Source organism: Schistocerca cancellata, unplaced genomic scaffold (genome assembly GCF_023864275.1).
Source record: "Schistocerca cancellata isolate TAMUIC-IGC-003103 unplaced genomic scaffold, iqSchCanc2.1 HiC_scaffold_830, whole genome shotgun sequence".
Lineage (NCBI taxonomy): Eukaryota > Metazoa > Arthropoda > Insecta > Orthoptera > Acrididae > Schistocerca > Schistocerca cancellata.
Window position 1 is genome coordinate 377,579 of NW_026046841.1, and position 16,004 is coordinate 393,582.

The window sequence follows — 16,004 nt, forward strand, 5'->3', positions numbered from 1 at the left end:
CCATATGACAGGGCCTCTCTCTCGATGTCGATCTGCATTTGGCGTCTCTTAAGTGTCGGTCTGCAGTAGGCCGCTGTTGGCCGAGCGGCGTGCAGTCGCCTTACATGAAGCCCCCAGTGCCACTGTGGACGATGTAGCCAGAGAGAGGAGTCGAAAGGCGCGTTTCACAGTAGAGCCACGCTATCCCACAAGCTGTGCACTAGGTCAAGTTTTGCGCAGACCGCAAACCTTTGGTGGCTTGACGCTCGTCGTCGATCGTAAGGGTGAAACAGTGAAGAGAGTTGGAAAACGGTAAGGTGGACACCTCCAGCAGCATCTGTGTGTCAAATCCGATATCTGGTCGAGGGCTGTAAGATTCAGTATGATGACGTGACAATTCGGGAGTAGCTCACGAACGCCAAGCTGCGGCCTTCTTAGCTCAGTGGTAGAGCACTGGTCTCGTAAACCAGGGGTCGTGAGTTCGACCCTCACAGAAGGCATTCATTTTTTTAACTTTGCTGCTGAGAGCAGAGCTAGCTCGAGCAGCATCTAACAGATGGCAGTGCACTGAATGAAGGGGAAGTTCTACAACCGATATAGAGTGCTCTACTTGCATCAGAGGTTTACTGGATGTGTAGGCGGAACACTGTTTTGTATGCATTTTGTAGTATAATGTCATGCTTGGCGATGTCATTCGTTTATGAGCCCCACTACAGTGTGCATGCACGTTATCCATGTGAAGAGGCGTAAGCAGATACTACCATTCTGCGAGGTGCCTGCGAAAAGTATACGAGTTGCATTGATAAAGAGAGCAGAAGTGACCGAAAGTCAAGGCCTCCGTGGCGCAATCGGCTAGCGCGTTCGGCTGTTAACCGAAAGGTTGGTGGTTCGAGCCCACCCGGGGGCGAAATCGTTTTAATCGCCACCGAGGTGAGGACGTATGTCCACTTTGATAGAGATACACAGCTAGTGTGACAATTTGGCTGTGTTTGAATGATGCCACACAGCCTTATACACATTCAGCCACGTGACAGTGGAGGTAAAAACATGGCCCTATGCGGACGTTCTACCGTTTTCCTATTCATTCGGCATGTGTGACACTGCAGTAGAGCGACGACCACTACAAAAGATGTATTATTTACATTTCATTTCGGCGTATACACCGCGAGTGCCATATGACAGGGCCTCTCTCTCGATGTCGATCTGCATTTGGCGTCTCTTAAGTGTCGGTCTGCAGTAGGCCGCTGTTGGCCGAGCGGCGTGCAGTCGCCTTACATGAAGCCCCCAGTGCCACTGTGGACGATGTAGCCAGAGAGAGGAGTCGAAAGGCGCGTTTCACAGTAGAGCCACGCTATCCCACAAGCTGTGCACTAGGTCAAGTTTTGCGCAGACCGCAAACCTTTGGTGGCTTGACGCTCGTCGTCGATCGTAAGGGTGAAACAGTGAAGAGAGTTGGAAAACGGTAAGGTGGACACCTCCAGCAGCATCTGTGTGTCAAATCCGATATCTGGTCGAGGGCTGTAAGATTCAGTATGATGACGTGACAATTCGGGAGTAGCTCACGAACGCCAAGCTGCGGCCTTCTTAGCTCAGTGGTGGAGTACTGGTCTCGTAAACCAGGGGTCGTGAGTTCGACCCTCACAGAAGGCATTCATTTTTTTAACTTTGCTGCTGAGAGCAGAGCTAGCTCGAGCAGCATCTAACAGATGGCAGTGCACTGAATGAAGGGGAAGTTCTACAACCGATATAGAGTGCTCTACTTGCATCAGAGGTTTACTGGATGTGTAGGCGGAACACTGTTTTGTATGCATTTTGTAGTATAATGTCATGCTTGGCGATGTCATTCGTTTATGAGCCCCACTACAGTGTGCATGCACGTTATCCATGTGAAGAGGCGTAAGCAGATACTACCATTCTGCGAGGTGCCTGCGAAAAGTATACGAGTTGCATTGATAAAGAGAGCAGAAGTGACCGGAAGTCAAGGCCTCCGTGGCGCAATCGGCTAGCGCGTTCGGCTGTTAACCGAAAGGTTGGTGGTTCGAGCCCACCCGGGGGCGAAATCGTTTTAATCGCCACCGAGGTGAGGACGTATGTCCACTTTGATAGAGATACACAGCTAGTGTGACAATTTGGCTGTGTTTGAATGATGCCACACAGCCTTATACACATTCAGCCACGTGACAGTGGAGGTAAAAACATGGCCCTATGCGGACGTTCTACCGTTTTCCTATTCATTCGGCATGTGTGACACTGCAGTAGAGCGACGACCACTACAAAAGATGTATTATTTACATTTCATTTCGGCGTATACACCGCGAGTGCCATATGACAGGGCCTCTCTCTCGATGTCGATCTGCATTTGGCGTCTCTTAAGTGTCGGTCTGCAGTAGGCCGCTGTTGGCCGAGCGGCGTGCAGTCGCCTTACATGAAGCCCCCAGTGCCACTGTGGACGATGTAGCCAGAGAGAGGAGTCGAAAGGCGCGTTTCACAGTAGAGCCACGCTATCCCACAAGCTGTGCACTAGGTCAAGTTTTGCGCAGACCGCAAACCTTTGGTGGCTTGACGCTCGTCGTCGATCGTAAGGGTGAAACAGTGAAGAGAGTTGGAAAACGGTAAGGTGGACACCTCCAGCAGCATCTGTGTGTCAAATCCGATATCTGGTCGAGGGCTGTAAGATTCAGTATGATGACGTGACAATTCGGGAGTAGCTCACGAACGCCAAGCTGCGGCCTTCTTAGCTCAGTGGTAGAGTACTGGTCTCGTAAACCAGGGGTCGTGAGTTCGACCCTCACGGAAGGCATTCATTTTTTTAACTTTGCTGCTGAGAGCAGAGCTAGCTCGAGCAGCATCTAACAGATGGCAGTGCACTGAATGAAGGGGAAGTTCTACAACCGATATAGAGTGCTCTACTTGCATCAGAGGTTTACTGGATGTGTAGGCGGAACACTGTTTTGTATGCATTTTGTAGTATAATGTCATGCTTGGCGATGTCATTCGTTTATGAGCCCCACTACAGTGTGCATGCACGTTATCCATGTGAAGAGGCGTAAGCAGATACTACCATTCTGCGAGGTGCCTGCGAAAAGTATACGAGTTGCATTGATAAAGAGAGCAGAAGTGACCGAAAGTCAAGGCCTCCGTGGCGCAATCGGCTAGCGCGTTCGGCTGTTAACCGAAAGGTTGGTGGTTCGAGCCCACCCGGGGGCGAAATCGTTTTAATCGCCACCGAGGTGAGGACGTATGTCCACTTTGATAGAGATACACAGCTAGTGTGACAATTTGGCTGTGTTTGAATGATGCCACACAGCCTTATACACATTCAGCCACGTGACAGTGGAGGTAAAAACATGGCCCTATGCGGACGTTCTACCGCTTTCCTATTCATTCGGCATGTGTGACACTGCAGTAGAGCGACGACCACTACAAAAGATGTATTATTTACATTTCATTTCGGCGTATACACCGCGAGTGCCATATGACAGGGCCTCTCTCTCGATGTCGATCTGCATTTGGCGTCTCTTAAGTGTCGGTCTGCAGTAGGCCGCTGTTGGCCGAGCGGCGTGCAGTCGCCTTACATGAAGCCCCCAGTGCCACTGTGGACGATGTAGCCAGAGAGAGGAGTCGAAAGGCGCGTTTCACAGTAGAGCCACGCTATCCCACAAGCTGTGCACTAGGTCAAGTTTTGCGCAGACCGCAAACCTTTGGTGGCTTGACGCTCGTCGTCGATCGTAAGGGTGAAACAGTAAAGAGAGTTGGAAAACGGTAAGGTGGACACCTCCAGCAGCATCTGTGTGTCAAATCCGATATCTGGTCGAGGGCTGTAAGATTCAGTATGATGACGTGACAATTCGGGAGTAGCTCACGAACGCCAAGCTGCGGCCTTCTTAGCTCAGTGGTAGAGCACTGCTCTCGTAAACCAGGGGTCGTGAGTTCGACCCTCACAGAAGGCATTCATTTTTTTAACTTTGCTGCTGAGAGCAGAGCTAGCTCGAGCAGCATCTAACAGATGGCAGTGCACTGAATGAAGGGGAAGTTCTACAACCGATATAGAGTGCTCTACTTGCATCAGAGGTTTACTGGATGTGTAGGCGGAACACTGTTTTGTATGCATTTTGTAGTATAATGTCATGCTTGGCGATGTCATTCGTTTATGAGCCCCACTACAGTGTGCATGCACGTTATCCATGTGAAGAGGCGTAAGCAGATACTACCATTCTGCGAGGTGCCTGCCAAAAGTATACGAGTTGCATTGATAAAGAGAGCAGAAGTGACCGAAAGTCAAGGCCTCCGTGGCGCAATCGGCTAGCGCGTTCGGCTGTTAACCGAAAGGTTGGTGGTTCGAGCCCACCCGGGGGCGAAATCGTTTTAATCGCCACCGAGGTGAGGACGTATGTCCACTTTGATAGAGATACACAGCTAGTGTGACAATTTGGCTGTGTTTGAATGATGCCACACAGCCTTATACACATTCAGCCACGTGACAGTGGAGGTAAAAACATGGCCCTATGCGGACGTTCTACCGTTTTCCTATTCATTCGGCATGTGTGACACTGCAGTAGAGCGACGACCACTACAAAAGATGTATTATTTACATTTCATTTCGGCGTATACACCGCGAGTGCCATATGACAGGGCCTCTCTCTCGATGTCGATCTGCATTTGGCGTCTCTTAAGTGTCGGTCTGCAGTAGGCCGCTGTTGGCCGAGCGGCGTGCAGTCGCCTTACATGAAGCCCCCAGTGCCACTGTGGACGATGTAGCCAGAGAGAGGAGTCGAAAGGCGCGTTTCACAGTAGAGCCACGCTATCCCACAAGCTGTGCACTAGGTCAAGTTTTGCGCAGACCGCAAACCTTTGGTGGCTTGACGCTCGTCGTCGATCGTAAGGGTGAAACAGTGAAGAGAGTTGGAAAACGGTAAGGTGGACACCTCCAGTAGCATCTGTGTGTCAAATCCGATATCTGGTCGAGGGCTGTAAGATTCAGTATGATGACGTGACAATTCGGGAGTAGCTCACGAACGCCAAGCTGCGGCCTTCTTAGCTCAGTGGTAGAGCACTGGTCTCGTAAACCAGGGGTCGTGAGTTCGACCCTCACAGAAGGCATTCATTTTTTTAACTTTGCTGCTGAGAGCAGAGCTAGCTCGAGCAGCATCTAACAGATGGCAGTGCACTGAATGAAGGGGAAGTTCTACAACCGATATAGAGTGCTCTACTTGCATCAGAGGTTTACTGGATGTGTAGGCGGAACACTGTTTTGTATGCATTTTGTAGTATAATGTCATGCTTGGCGATGTCATTCGTTTATGAGCCCCACTACAGTGTGCATGCACGTTATCCATGTGAAGAGGCGTAAGCAGATACTACCATTCTGCGAGGTGCCTGCCAAAAGTATACGAGTTGCATTGATAAAGAGAGCAGAAGTGACCGAAAGTCAAGGCCTCCGTGGCGCAATCGGCTAGCGCGTTCGGCTGTTAACCGAAAGGTTGGTGGTTCGAGCCCACCCGAGGGCGAAATCGTTTTAATCGCCACCGAGGTGAGGACGTATGTCCACTTTGATAGAGATACACAGCTAGTGTGACAATTTGGCTGTGTTTGAATGATGCCACACAGCCTTATACACATTCAGCCACGTGACAGTGGAGGTAAAAACATGGCCCTATGCGGACGTTCTACCGTTTTCCTATTCATTCGGCATGTGTGACACTGCAGTAGAGCGACGACCACTACAAAAGATGTATTATTTACATTTCATTTCGGCGTATACACCGCGAGTGCCATATGACAGGGCCTCTCTCTCGATGTCGATCTGCATTTGGCGTCTCTTAAGTGTCGGTCTGCAGTAGGCCGCTGTTGGCCGAGCGGCGTGCAGTCGCCTTACATGAAGCCCCCAGTGCCACTGTGGACGATGTAGCCAGAGAGAGGAGTCGAAAGGCGCGTTTCACAGTAGAGCCACGCTATCCCACAAGCTGTGCACTAGGTCAAGTTTTGCGCAGACCGCAAACCTTTGGTGGCTTGACGCTCGTCGTCGATCGTAAGGGTGAAACAGTGAAGAGAGTTGGAAAACGGTAAGGTGGACACCTCCAGTAGCATCTGTGTGTCAAATCCGATATCTGGTCGAGGGCTGTAAGATTCAGTATGATGACGTGACAATTCGGGAGTAGCTCACGAACGCCAAGCTGCGGCCTTCTTAGCTCAGTGGTAGAGCACTGGTCTCGTAAACCAGGGGTCGTGAGTTCGACCCTCACAGAAGGCATTCATTTTTTTAACTTTGCTGCTGAGAGCAGAGCTAGCTCGAGCAGCATCTAACAGATGGCAGTGCACTGAATGAAGGGGAAGTTCTACAACGGATAAGGAGTGCTTTACTTGCATCAGAGGTTTACTGGATGTGTAGGCGGAACACTGTTTTGTATGCATTTTGTAGTATAATGTCATGCTTGGCGATGTCATTCGTTTATGAGCCCCACTACAGTGTGCATGCACGTTATCCATGTGAAGAGGCGTAAGCAGATACTACCATTCTGCGAGGTGCCTGCGAAAAGTATACGAGTTGCATTGATAAAGAGAGCAGAAGTGACCGAAAGTCAAGGCCTCCGTGGCGCAATCGGCTAGCGCGTTCGGCTGTTAACCGAAAGGTTGGTGGTTCGAGCCCACCCGGGGGCGAAATCGTTTTAATCGCCACCGAGGTGAGGACGTATGTCCACTTTGATAGAGATACACAGCTAGTGTGACAATTTGGCTGTGTTTGAATGATGCCACACAGCCTTATACACAATCAGCCACGTGACAGTGGAGGTAAAAACATGGCCCTATGCGGACGTTCTACCGTTTTCCTATTCATTCGGCATGTGTGACACTGCAGTAGAGCGACGACCACTACAAAAGATGTATTATTTACATTTCATTTCGGCGTATACACCGCGAGTGCCATATGACAGGGCCTCTCTCTCGATGTCGATCTGCATTTGGCGTCTCTTAAGTGTCGGTCTGCAGTAGGCCGCTGTTGGCCGAGCGGCGTGCAGTCGCCTTACATGAAGCCCCCAGTGCCACTGTGGACGATGTAGCCAGAGAGAGGAGTCGAAAGGCGCGTTTCACAGTAGAGCCACGCTATCCCACAAGCTGTGCACTAGGTCAAGTTTTGCGCAGACCGCAAACCTTTGGTGGCTTGACGCTCGTCGTCGATCGTAAGGGTGAAACAGTGAAGAGAGTTGGAAAACGGTAAGGTGGACACCTCCAGCAGCATCTGTGTGTCAAATCCGATATCTGGTCGAGGGCTGTAAGATTCAGTATGATGACGTGACAATTCGGGAGTAGCTCACGAACGCCAAGCTGCGGCCTTCTTAGCTCAGTGGTAGAGCACTGGTCTCGTAAACCAGGGGTCGTGAGTTCGACCCTCACAGAAGGCATTCATTTTTTTAACTTTGCTGCTGAGAGCAGAGCTAGCTCGAGCAGCATCTAACAGATGGCAGTGCACTGAATGAAGGGGAAGTTCTACAACCGATATAGAGTGCTCTACTTGCATCAGAGGTTTACTGGATGTGTAGGCGGAACACTGTTTTGTATGCATTTTGTAGTATAATGTCATGCTTGGCGATGTCATTCGTTTATGAGCCCCACTACAGTGTGCATGCACGTTATCCATGTGAAGAGGCGTAAGCAGATACTACCATTCTGCGAGGTGCCTGCCAAAAGTATACGAGTTGCATTGATAAAGAGAGCAGAAGTGACCGAAAGTCAAGGCCTCCGTGGCGCAATCGGCTAGCGCGTTCGGCTGTTAACCGAAAGGTTGGTGGTTCGAGCCCACCCGGGGGCGAAATCGTTTTAATCGCCACCGAGGTGAGGACGTATGTCCACTTTGATAGAGATACACAGCTAGTGTGACAATTTGGCTGTGTTTGAATGATGCCACACAGCCTTATACACATTCAGCCACGTGACAGTGGAGGTAAAAACATGGCCCTATGCGGACGTTCTACCGTTTTCCTATTCATTCGGCATGTGTGACACTGCAGTAGAGCGACGACCACTACAAAAGATGTATTATTTACATTTCATTTCGGCGTATACACCGCGAGTGCCATATGACAGGGCCTCTCTCTCGATGTCGATCTGCATTTGGCGTCTCTTAAGTGTCGGTCTGCAGTAGGCCGCTGTTGGCCGAGCGGCGTGCAGTCGCCTTACATGAAGCCCCCAGTGCCACTGTGGACGATGTAGCCAGAGAGAGGAGTCGAAAGGCGCGTTTCACAGTAGAGCCACGCTATCCCACAAGCTGTGCACTAGGTCAAGTTTTGCGCAGACCGCAAACCTTTGGTGGCTTGACGCTCGTCGTCGATCGTAAGGGTGAAACAGTGAAGAGAGTTGGAAAACGGTAAGGTGGACACCTCCAGTAGCATCTGTGTGTCAAATCCGATATCTGGTCGAGGGCTGTAAGATTCAGTATGATGACGTGACAATTCGGGAGTAGCTCACGAACGCCAAGCTGCGGCCTTCTTAGCTCAGTGGTAGAGCACTGGTCTCGTAAACCAGGGGTCGTGAGTTCGACCCTCACAGAAGGCATTCATTTTTTTAACTTTGCTGCTGAGAGCAGAGCTAGCTCGAGCAGCATCTAACAGATGGCAGTGCACTGAATGAAGGGGAAGTTCTACAACGGATAAGGAGTGCTTTACTTGCATCAGAGGTTTACTGGATGTGTAGGCGGAACACTGTTTTGTATGCATTTTGTAGTATAATGTCATGCTTGGCGATGTCATTCGTTTATGAGCCCCACTACAGTGTGCATGCACGTTATCCATGTGAAGAGGCGTAAGCAGATACTACCATTCTGCGAGGTGCCTGCGAAAAGTATACGAGTTGCATTGATAAAGAGAGCAGAAGTGACCGAAAGTCAAGGCCTCCGTGGCGCAATCGGCTAGCGCGTTCGGCTGTTAACCGAAAGGTTGGTGGTTCGAGCCCACCCGGGGGCGAAATCGTTTTAATCGCCACCGAGGTGAGGACGTATGTCCACTTTGATAGAGATACACAGCTAGTGTGACAATTTGGCTGTGTTTGAATGATGCCACACAGCCTTATACACAATCAGCCACGTGACAGTGGAGGTAAAAACATGGCCCTATGCGGACGTTCTACCGTTTTCCTATTAATTCGGCATGTGTGACACTGCAGTAGAGCGACGACCACTACAAAAGATGTATTATTTACATTTCATTTCGGCGTATACACCGCGAGTGCCATATGACAGGGCCTCTCTCTCGATGTCGATCTGCATTTGGCGTCTCTTAAGTGTCGGTCTGCAGTAGGCCGCTGTTGGCCGAGCGGCGTGCAGTCGCCTTACATGAAGCCCCCAGTGCCACTGTGGACGATGTAGCCAGAGAGAGGAGTCGAAAGGCGCGTTTCACAGTAGAGCCACGCTATCCCACAAGCTGTGCACTAGGTCAAGTTTTGCGCAGACCGCAAACCTTTGGTGGCTTGACGCTCGTCGTCGATCGTAAGGGTGAAACAGTGAAGAGAGTTGGAAAACGGTAAGGTGGACACCTCCAGCAGCATCTGTGTGTCAAATCCGATATCTGGTCGAGGGCTGTAAGATTCAGTATGATGACGTGACAATTCGGGAGTAGCTCACGAACGCCAAGCTGCGGCCTTCTTAGCTCAGTGGTAGAGCACTGGTCTCGTAAACCAGGGGTCGTGAGTTCGACCCTCACAGAAGGCATTCATTTTTTTAACTTTGCTGCTGAGAGCAGAGCTAGCTCGAGCAGCATCTAACAGATGGCAGTGCACTGAATGAAGGGGAAGTTCTACAACCGATATAGAGTGCTCTACTTGCATCAGAGGTTTACTGGATGTGTAGGCGGAACACTGTTTTGTATGCATTTTGTAGTATAATGTCATGCTTGGCGATGTCATTCGTTTATGAGCCCCACTACAGTGTGCATGCACGTTATCCATGTGAAGAGGCGTAAGCAGATACTACCATTCTGCGAGGTGCCTGCGAAAAGTATACGAGTTGCATTGATAAAGAGAGCAGAAGTGACCGAAAGTCAAGGCCTCCGTGGCGCAATCGGCTAGCGCGTTCGGCTGTTAACCGAAAGGTTGGTGGTTCGAGCCCACCCGGGGGCGAAATCGTTTTAATCGCCACCGAGGTGAGGACGTATGTCCACTTTGATAGAGATACACAGCTAGTGTGACAATTTGGCTGTGTTTGAATGATGCCACACAGCCTTATACACAATCAGCCACGTGACAGTGGAGGTAAAAACATGGCCCTATGCGGACGTTCTACCGTTTTCCTATTCATTCGGCATGTGTGACACTGCAGTAGAGCGACGACCACTACAAAAGATGTATTATTTACATTTCATTTCGGCGTATACACCGCGAGTGCCATATGACAGGGCCTCTCTCTCGATGTCGATCTGCATTTGGCGTCTCTTAAGTGTCGGTCTGCAGTAGGCCGCTGTTGGCCGAGCGGCGTGCAGTCGCCTTACATGAAGCCCCCAGTGCCACTGTGGACGATGTAGCCAGAGAGAGGAGTCGAAAGGCGCGTTTCACAGTAGAGCCACGCTATCCCACAAGCTGTGCACTAGGTCAAGTTTTGCGCAGACCGCAAACCTTTGGTGGCTTGACGCTCGTCGTCGATCGTAAGGGTGAAACAGTGAAGAGAGTTGGAAAACGGTAAGGTGGACACCTCCAGCAGCATCTGTGTGTCAAATCCGATATCTGGTCGAGGGCTGTAAGATTCAGTATGATGACGTGACAATTCGGGAGTAGCTCACGAACGCCAAGCTGCGGCCTTCTTAGCTCAGTGGTAGAGCACTGGTCTCGTAAACCAGGGGTCGTGAGTTCGACCCTCACAGAAGGCATTCATTTTTTTAACTTTGCTGCTGAGAGCAGAGCTAGCTCGAGCAGCATCTAACAGATGGCAGTGCACTGAATGAAGGGGAAGTTCTACAACCGATATAGAGTGCTCTACTTGCATCAGAGGTTTACTGGATGTGTAGGCGGAACACTGTTTTGTATGCATTTTGTAGTATAATGTCATGCTTGGCGATGTCATTCGTTTATGAGCCCCACTACAGTGTGCATGCACGTTATCCATGTGAAGAGGCGTAAGCAGATACTACCATTCTGCGAGGTGCCTGCCAAAAGTATACGAGTTGCATTGATAAAGAGAGCAGAAGTGACCGAAAGTCAAGGCCTCCGTGGCGCAATCGGCTAGCGCGTTCGGCTGTTAACCGAAAGGTTGGTGGTTCGAGCCCACCCGGGGGCGAAATCGTTTTAATCGCCACCGAGGTGAGGACGTATGTCCACTTTGATAGAGATACACAGCTAGTGTGACAATTTGGCTGTGTTTGAATGATGCCACACAGCCTTATACACAATCAGCCACGTGACAGTGGAGGTAAAAACATGGCCCTATGCGGACGTTCTACCGTTTTCCTATTCATTCGGCATGTGTGACACTGCAGTAGAGCGACGACCACTACAAAAGATGTATTATTTACATTTCATTTCGGCGTATACACCGCGAGTGCCATATGACAGGGCCTCTCTCTCGATGTCGATCTGCATTTGGCGTCTCTTAAGTGTCGGTCTGCAGTAGGCCGCTGTTGGCCGAGCGGCGTGCAGTCGCCTTACATGAAGCCCCCAGTGCCACTGTGGACGATGTAGCCAGAGAGAGGAGTCGAAAGGCGCGTTTCACAGTAGAGCCACGCTATCCCACAAGCTGTGCACTAGGTCAAGTTTTGCGCAGACCGCAAACCTTTGGTGGCTTGACGCTCGTCGTCGATCGTAAGGGTGAAACAGTGAAGAGAGTTGGAAAACGGTAAGGTGGACACCTCCAGCAGCATCTGTGTGTCAAATCCGATATCTGGTCGAGGGCTGTAAGATTCAGTATGATGACGTGACAATTCGGGAGTAGCTCACGAACGCCAAGCTGCGGCCTTCTTAGCTCAGTGGTAGAGCACTGGTCTCGTAAACCAGGGGTCGTGAGTTCGACCCTCACAGAAGGCATTCATTTTTTTAACTTTGCTGCTGAGAGCAGAGCTAGCTCGAGCAGCATCTAACAGATGGCAGTGCACTGAATGAAGGGGAAGTTCTACAACCGATATAGAGTGCTCTACTTGCATCAGAGGTTTACTGGATGTGTAGGCGGAACACTGTTTTGTATGCATTTTGTAGTATAATGTCATGCTTGGCGATGTCATTCGTTTATGAGCCCCACTACAGTGTGCATGCACGTTATCCATGTGAAGAGGCGTAAGCAGATACTACCATTCTGCGAGGTGCCTGCCAAAAGTATACGAGTTGCATTGATAAAGAGAGCAGAAGTGACCGAAAGTCAAGGCCTCCGTGGCGCAATCGGCTAGCGCGTTCGGCTGTTAACCGAAAGGTTGGTGGTTCGAGCCCACCCGGGGGCGAAATCGTTTTAATCGCCACCGAGGTGAGGACGTATGTCCACTTTGATAGAGATACACAGCTAGTGTGACAATTTGGCTGTGTTTGAATGATGCCACACAGCCTTATACACAATCAGCCACGTGACAGTGGAGGTAAAAACATGGCCCTATGCGGACGTTCTACCGTTTTCCTATTCATTCGGCATGTGTGACACTGCAGTAGAGCGACGACCACTACAAAAGATGTATTATTTACATTTCATTTCGGCGTATACACCGCGAGTGCCGTATGACAGGGCCTCTCTCTCGATGTCGATCTGCATTTGGCGTCTCTTAAGTGTCGGTCTGCAGTAGGCCGCTGTTGGCCGAGCGGCGTGCAGTCGCCTTACATGAAGCCCCCAGTGCCACTGTGGACGATGTAGCCAGAGAGAGGAGTCGAAAGGCGCGTTTCACAGTAGAGCCACGCTATCCCACAAGCTGTGCACTAGGTCAAGTTTTGCGCAGACCGCAAACCTTTGGTGGCTTGACGCTCGTCGTCGATCGTAAGGGTGAAACAGTGAAGAGAGTTGGAAAACGGTAAGGTGGACACCTCCAGCAGCATCTGTGTGTCAAATCCGATATCTGGTCGAGGGCTGTAAGATTCAGTATGATGACGTGACAATTCGGGAGTAGCTCACGAACGCCAAGCTGCGGCCTTCTTAGCTCAGTGGTAGAGCACTGGTCTCGTAAACCAGGGGTCGTGAGTTCGACCCTCACAGAAGGCATTCATTTTTTTAACTTTGCTGCTGAGAGCAGAGCTAGCTCGAGCAGCATCTAACAGATGGCAGTGCACTGAATGAAGGGGAAGTTCTACAACCGATATAGAGTGCTCTACTTGCATCAGAGGTTTACTGGATGTGTAGGCGGAACACTGTTTTGTATGCATTTTGTAGTATAATGTCATGCTTGGCGATGTCATTCGTTTATGAGCCCCACTACAGTGTGCATGCACGTTATCCATGTGAAGAGGCGTAAGCAGATACTACCATTCTGCGAGGTGCCTGCCAAAAGTATACGAGTTGCATTGATAAAGAGAGCAGAAGTGACCGAAAGTCAAGGCCTCCGTGGCGCAATCGGCTAGCGCGTTCGGCTGTTAACCGAAAGGTTGGTGGTTCGAGCCCACCCGGGGGCGAAATCGTTTTAATCGCCACCGAGGTGAGGACGTATGTCCACTTTGATAGAGATACACAGCTAGTGTGACAATTTGGCTGTGTTTGAATGATGCCACACAGCCTTATACACATTCAGCCACGTGACAGTGGAGGTAAAAACATGGCCCTATGCGGACGTTCTACCGTTTTCCTATTCATTCGGCATGTGTGACACTGCAGTAGAGCGACGACCACTACAAAAGATGTATTATTTACATTTCATTTCGGCGTATACACCGCGAGTGCCATATGACAGGGCCTCTCTCTCGATGTCGATCTGCATTTGGCGTCTCTTAAGTGTCGGTCTGCAGTAGGCCGCTGTTGGCCGAGCGGCGTGCAGTCGCCTTACATGAAGCCCCCAGTGCCACTGTGGACGATGTAGCCAGAGAGAGGAGTCGAAAGGCGCGTTTCACAGTAGAGCCACGCTATCCCACAAGCTGTGCACTAGGTCAAGTTTTGCGCAGACCGCAAACCTTTGGTGGCTTGACGCTCGTCGTCGATCGTAAGGGTGAAACAGTGAAGAGAGTTGGAAAACGGTAAGGTGGACACCTCCAGCAGCATCTGTGTGTCAAATCCGATATCTGGTCGAGGGCTGTAAGATTCAGTATGATGACGTGACAATTCGGGAGTAGCTCACGAACGCCAAGCTGCGGCCTTCTTAGCTCAGTGGTAGAGCACTGGTCTCGTAAACCAGGGGTCGTGAGTTCGACCCTCACAGAAGGCATTCATTTTTTTAACTTTGCTGCTGAGAGCAGAGCTAGCTCGAGCAGCATCTAACAGATGGCAGTGCACTGAATGAAGGGGAAGTTCTACAACCGATATAGAGTGCTCTACTTGCATCAGAGGTTTACTGGATGTGTAGGCGGAACACTGTTTTGTATGCATTTTGTAGTATAATGTCATGCTTGGCGATGTCATTCGTTTATGAGCCCCACTACAGTGTGCATGCACGTTATCCATGTGAAGAGGCGTAAGCAGATACTACCATTCTGCGAGGTGCCTGCGAAAAGTATACGAGTTGCATTGATAAAGAGAGCAGAAGTGACCGAAAGTCAAGGCCTCCGTGGCGCAATCGGCTAGCGCGTTCGGCTGTTAACCGAAAGGTTGGTGGTTCGAGCCCACCCGGGGGCGAAATCGTTTTAATCGCCACCGAGGTGAGGACGTATGTCCACTTTGATAGAGATACACAGCTAGTGTGACAATTTGGCTGTGTTTGAATGATGCCACACAGCCTTATACACAATCAGCCACGTGACAGTGGAGGTAAAAACATGGCCCTATGCGGACGTTCTACCGTTTTCCTATTCATTCGGCATGTGTGACACTGCAGTAGAGCGACGACCACTACAAAAGATGTATTATTTACATTTCATTTCGGCGTATACACCGCGAGTGCCATATGACAGGGCCTCTCTCTCGATGTCGATCTGCATTTGGCGTCTCTTAAGTGTCGGTCTGCAGTAGGCCGCTGTTGGCCGAGCGGCGTGCAGTCGCCTTACATGAAGCCCCCAGTGCCACTGTGGACGATGTAGCCAGAGAGAGGAGTCGAAAGGCGCGTTTCACAGTAGAGCCACGCTATCCCACAAGCTGTGCACTAGGTCAAGTTTTGCGCAGACCGCAAACCTTTGGTGGCTTGACGCTCGTCGTCGATCGTAAGGGTGAAACAGTGAAGAGAGTTGGAAAACGGTAAGGTGGACACCTCCAGCAGCATCTGTGTGTCAAATCCGATATCTGGTCGAGGGCTGTAAGATTCAGTATGATGACGTGACAATTCGGGAGTAGCTCACGAACGCCAAGCTGCGGCCTTCTTAGCTCAGTGGTAGAGCACTGGTCTCGTAAACCAGGGGTCGTGAGTTCGACCCTCACAGAAGGCATTCATTTTTTTAACTTTGCTGCTGAGAGCAGAGCTAGCTCGAGCAGCATCTAACAGATGGCAGTGCACTGAATGAAGGGGAAGTTCTACAACCGATATAGAGTGCTCTACTTGCATCAGAGGTTTACTGGATGTGTAGGCGGAACACTGTTTTGTATGCATTTTGTAGTATAATGTCATGCTTGGCGATGTCATTCGTTTATGAGCCCCACTACAGTGTGCATGCACGTTATCCATGTGAAGAGGCGTAAGCAGATACTACCATTCTGCGAGGTGCCTGCCAAAAGTATACGAGTTGCATTGATAAAGAGAGCAGAAGTGACCGAAAGTCAAGGCCTCCGTGGCGCAATCGGCTAGCGCGTTCGGCTGTTAACCGAAAGGTTGGTGGTTCGAGCCCACCCGGGGGCGAAATCGTTTTAATCGCCACCGAGGTGAGGACGTATGTCCACTTTGATAGAGATACACAGCTAGTGTGACAATTTGGCTGTGTTTGAATGATGCCACACAGCCTTATACACAATCAGCCACGTGACAGTGGAGGTAAAAACATGGCCCTATGCGGACGTTCTACCGTTT

At 50.4% G+C, this 16,004-nt stretch overlaps 28 non-coding genes across 28 annotated transcripts; all 28 read left to right on the forward strand.

The window, feature by feature from the left end:
• Positions 1–407: 407 nt before the first annotated feature.
• Trnat-cgu (transfer RNA threonine (anticodon CGU)) lies at positions 408–479 on the forward strand. The gene has a single exon. It is a non-coding gene; the product is annotated as a tRNA-Thr (tRNA).
• A 333-nt stretch (positions 480–812) lies between these two features.
• Positions 813–886, forward strand: Trnan-guu (transfer RNA asparagine (anticodon GUU)). Its single transcript has one exon. It is a non-coding gene; the product is annotated as a tRNA-Asn (tRNA).
• A 671-nt stretch (positions 887–1,557) lies between these two features.
• On the forward strand, positions 1,558–1,629 carry Trnat-cgu (transfer RNA threonine (anticodon CGU)). Its single transcript has one exon. It is a non-coding gene; the product is annotated as a tRNA-Thr (tRNA).
• Positions 1,630–1,962: 333 nt separating this feature from the next.
• Trnan-guu (transfer RNA asparagine (anticodon GUU)) lies at positions 1,963–2,036 on the forward strand. The gene has a single exon. It is a non-coding gene; the product is annotated as a tRNA-Asn (tRNA).
• Positions 2,037–2,707: 671 nt separating this feature from the next.
• Trnat-cgu (transfer RNA threonine (anticodon CGU)) lies at positions 2,708–2,779 on the forward strand. The gene has a single exon. It is a non-coding gene; the product is annotated as a tRNA-Thr (tRNA).
• Positions 2,780–3,112: 333 nt separating this feature from the next.
• Positions 3,113–3,186, forward strand: Trnan-guu (transfer RNA asparagine (anticodon GUU)). The gene has a single exon. It is a non-coding gene; the product is annotated as a tRNA-Asn (tRNA).
• Positions 3,187–3,857: 671 nt separating this feature from the next.
• Positions 3,858–3,929, forward strand: Trnat-cgu (transfer RNA threonine (anticodon CGU)). The gene has a single exon. It is a non-coding gene; the product is annotated as a tRNA-Thr (tRNA).
• Positions 3,930–4,262: 333 nt separating this feature from the next.
• Trnan-guu (transfer RNA asparagine (anticodon GUU)) lies at positions 4,263–4,336 on the forward strand. The gene has a single exon. It is a non-coding gene; the product is annotated as a tRNA-Asn (tRNA).
• Positions 4,337–5,007: 671 nt separating this feature from the next.
• On the forward strand, positions 5,008–5,079 carry Trnat-cgu (transfer RNA threonine (anticodon CGU)). The gene has a single exon. It is a non-coding gene; the product is annotated as a tRNA-Thr (tRNA).
• Positions 5,080–5,412: 333 nt separating this feature from the next.
• Positions 5,413–5,486, forward strand: Trnan-guu (transfer RNA asparagine (anticodon GUU)). Its single transcript has one exon. It is a non-coding gene; the product is annotated as a tRNA-Asn (tRNA).
• Positions 5,487–6,157: 671 nt separating this feature from the next.
• Positions 6,158–6,229, forward strand: Trnat-cgu (transfer RNA threonine (anticodon CGU)). Its single transcript has one exon. It is a non-coding gene; the product is annotated as a tRNA-Thr (tRNA).
• A 333-nt stretch (positions 6,230–6,562) lies between these two features.
• Trnan-guu (transfer RNA asparagine (anticodon GUU)) lies at positions 6,563–6,636 on the forward strand. The gene has a single exon. It is a non-coding gene; the product is annotated as a tRNA-Asn (tRNA).
• Positions 6,637–7,307: 671 nt separating this feature from the next.
• Trnat-cgu (transfer RNA threonine (anticodon CGU)) lies at positions 7,308–7,379 on the forward strand. The gene has a single exon. It is a non-coding gene; the product is annotated as a tRNA-Thr (tRNA).
• Positions 7,380–7,712: 333 nt separating this feature from the next.
• On the forward strand, positions 7,713–7,786 carry Trnan-guu (transfer RNA asparagine (anticodon GUU)). The gene has a single exon. It is a non-coding gene; the product is annotated as a tRNA-Asn (tRNA).
• A 671-nt stretch (positions 7,787–8,457) lies between these two features.
• Trnat-cgu (transfer RNA threonine (anticodon CGU)) lies at positions 8,458–8,529 on the forward strand. The gene has a single exon. It is a non-coding gene; the product is annotated as a tRNA-Thr (tRNA).
• Positions 8,530–8,862: 333 nt separating this feature from the next.
• Trnan-guu (transfer RNA asparagine (anticodon GUU)) lies at positions 8,863–8,936 on the forward strand. Its single transcript has one exon. It is a non-coding gene; the product is annotated as a tRNA-Asn (tRNA).
• A 671-nt stretch (positions 8,937–9,607) lies between these two features.
• Positions 9,608–9,679, forward strand: Trnat-cgu (transfer RNA threonine (anticodon CGU)). Its single transcript has one exon. It is a non-coding gene; the product is annotated as a tRNA-Thr (tRNA).
• A 333-nt stretch (positions 9,680–10,012) lies between these two features.
• On the forward strand, positions 10,013–10,086 carry Trnan-guu (transfer RNA asparagine (anticodon GUU)). Its single transcript has one exon. It is a non-coding gene; the product is annotated as a tRNA-Asn (tRNA).
• Positions 10,087–10,757: 671 nt separating this feature from the next.
• Positions 10,758–10,829, forward strand: Trnat-cgu (transfer RNA threonine (anticodon CGU)). The gene has a single exon. It is a non-coding gene; the product is annotated as a tRNA-Thr (tRNA).
• A 333-nt stretch (positions 10,830–11,162) lies between these two features.
• On the forward strand, positions 11,163–11,236 carry Trnan-guu (transfer RNA asparagine (anticodon GUU)). Its single transcript has one exon. It is a non-coding gene; the product is annotated as a tRNA-Asn (tRNA).
• A 671-nt stretch (positions 11,237–11,907) lies between these two features.
• Trnat-cgu (transfer RNA threonine (anticodon CGU)) lies at positions 11,908–11,979 on the forward strand. Its single transcript has one exon. It is a non-coding gene; the product is annotated as a tRNA-Thr (tRNA).
• A 333-nt stretch (positions 11,980–12,312) lies between these two features.
• Trnan-guu (transfer RNA asparagine (anticodon GUU)) lies at positions 12,313–12,386 on the forward strand. The gene has a single exon. It is a non-coding gene; the product is annotated as a tRNA-Asn (tRNA).
• Positions 12,387–13,057: 671 nt separating this feature from the next.
• Trnat-cgu (transfer RNA threonine (anticodon CGU)) lies at positions 13,058–13,129 on the forward strand. The gene has a single exon. It is a non-coding gene; the product is annotated as a tRNA-Thr (tRNA).
• A 333-nt stretch (positions 13,130–13,462) lies between these two features.
• Positions 13,463–13,536, forward strand: Trnan-guu (transfer RNA asparagine (anticodon GUU)). Its single transcript has one exon. It is a non-coding gene; the product is annotated as a tRNA-Asn (tRNA).
• A 671-nt stretch (positions 13,537–14,207) lies between these two features.
• Positions 14,208–14,279, forward strand: Trnat-cgu (transfer RNA threonine (anticodon CGU)). Its single transcript has one exon. It is a non-coding gene; the product is annotated as a tRNA-Thr (tRNA).
• Positions 14,280–14,612: 333 nt separating this feature from the next.
• Positions 14,613–14,686, forward strand: Trnan-guu (transfer RNA asparagine (anticodon GUU)). Its single transcript has one exon. It is a non-coding gene; the product is annotated as a tRNA-Asn (tRNA).
• A 671-nt stretch (positions 14,687–15,357) lies between these two features.
• On the forward strand, positions 15,358–15,429 carry Trnat-cgu (transfer RNA threonine (anticodon CGU)). The gene has a single exon. It is a non-coding gene; the product is annotated as a tRNA-Thr (tRNA).
• Positions 15,430–15,762: 333 nt separating this feature from the next.
• Positions 15,763–15,836, forward strand: Trnan-guu (transfer RNA asparagine (anticodon GUU)). Its single transcript has one exon. It is a non-coding gene; the product is annotated as a tRNA-Asn (tRNA).
• The last annotated feature ends 168 nt before the right edge of the window (positions 15,837–16,004 follow it).